We start from the raw sequence: 2,218 nt of genomic DNA on the forward strand, positions 1-2,218 counted from the left end.
CTTTTTTTTTACTTTTTTTAAGTGTTGAAGATGTTGTTTTAAGAGTGTCAGAATTTAGGGACTGTTTTAGAATGTGAGAACGTTTACCATGGTTTAAAATACTAGAGGATGTTCGTTTATTTGTTGTTCTTCTGGTATTAGTGCTTGGACTCAGTGTCTCATAATCTCTTAGCCTTTTCACTTAAAGCTGGCACTCTGAGGCTTGAGCTAAAAATCCACTTCTGGATTTTTAAAGTAGCTATTTGGGAATAAAAATCTCACAAACTTTTCTGCCCTAGCTAGCTTCAAATCACAATCCTAAGATTTCGGCCTCCTTTATACTGAAGATAACAGGAATGAACCCAACATTGCTTGGAAAAAATAACGTTTCTTATTAAATGATGTTTCATATTTCCTCTCCTAAGAGTATTGGTAAACTGAATATATCATTAGAGAGGAACATTGAATTCCCCATCCAAGATCACAAAATCAGCTATCAATATTGCTGCAATCAGAACCATAGTTATTTGAGGAAAATCTTCAGTCCTGAAAGTTAACAACAACAACAACAAAACTTTCCAAACTATTAGCAAGTATATGTCTATAGCAAATCCATTTGTCAATGTCATATTCATCACCAAGGCCTGGACTCTTGTCCAAGATCATATATAGATTTTATCACTTTTGATTTTCCACTCAAAGTTGTAGCTCTACCACTTGAATCACACTGCTACTTCTTGGCTTTTGTGTTGGTTAACTGGAGATGTGTCTCTTGAGCTTTTCTGTTAGACTTTGTGGAATATTATGGTCATCAGAATGTAAATGAAGTAGAGATGCTAGGATTAATTCTGAACATATTTTCTGCATGTTCCATGTTCTTTTTCTATGAAATTTGGGCATTGAAATCCTCCAGTGGTTTTAAATAGAGACCATTTTCAAGTTGGTAAAAGTCGTGATCATTCCCATTTTGGACACACAATAAGTGTAAGTTGATACAGATGTAGAAGAAATACTTCACCTTTTCAAATAAAGCATATCTGGTTAACTCAGTAAGTTTTGATATCATGGTAGTATCACCTGTAGTCAGAGATCACATTTCAAGGGTAAAGTAAGAACACATGGTGTATTCTGTCTGGTATCACTTCTTGTGGTGGTGGTGGTGATGATGGATGTGTTTGAGCTAAGCGACTTAATTTCTGACTCAGCTTTCTTTCTTTCTTTATTTTTTTTATTGTGAAAATACTGTACAGAGGAATTACAATTACATGGGAAGATAATGAGTACACTTCTTATCAAGCATTGTAGACTCCTCCTTTATTTCCCCTTCCCATCCCTTCCCATCCTCCCCAACGCCCCCCCATCGTTCCTGCCTCCCCCCCGCCCAAAAGTTGTAAATTTCGTTTTCAACATAACAACTTGTACATCTCATTGTTGCAATGTCTCCACCTGTATCCCTATGGAAACGATTTGTTTTTCACCTTCCCCTCCAAAAATTATACCCACATCAAATACAGTGAAAGCTGGGATTATACTGTAGGGGAGGGACATAAAAAGCAACAAAGAAATAATCTTATAAATGCGTTAGAAAAAATCACATTGACTCAGCCTTATTGTTCATGGCTGAGGCTCATAGCTAGAACCATCACAAGCATTTTGCTAGTTCATCAGAGATGGAGAGTCATGCGGTCTTATTCCTATACAGGCTTTGAACTTCCCTCCTCCAGATATCTGCCTTTGAGTACCTAGCATTATGAAAACATGACCCACTGTGGCCTAGTTTTAGTTTAATTTTATAATGCACCAGTCAATAATGATGAATTCTGGGTTCAAAAAAGGGGAACAAAATTCGATAAGTATATTTTATTGCGTTTATCCACAAATGACTTTCTTCTGCACTGGGTAATGGGAATCACAGCAAGATGTCAATTATAACAAAGAATAGAAAACTTTGGCAGGGAAATTTGTAAAATGTCACATCAGGTAGGTCTGCTTGCTAATAACTTTTCAACTTTTAGTAATGTAGATCCACGAGTTAAAACATCATCAAGTTTAAGGGAAAATTTAAATTTATCAGTTCATAAAAAAGACTTTTCTTTTTACTTTTTTTCAGTGGTAAAGTGCTTGCCTTGCATGCCTGAGGCCCTGGGTTCGATTGGTCAGCACCACATAAAAAAAGACTTTCCTAATGAAGTTCCTCTGATATTGTTATTAGAATATGTGGGTAGATAGCTACCACAGG

This window comes from Dipodomys merriami, unplaced genomic scaffold, assembly GCF_024711535.1.
Source record: "Dipodomys merriami isolate MVZ:Mamm:240054 unplaced genomic scaffold, mDipMer1.0.p SCAF_1704, whole genome shotgun sequence".
Taxonomy (NCBI): Eukaryota; Metazoa; Chordata; class Mammalia; order Rodentia; family Heteromyidae; genus Dipodomys; species Dipodomys merriami.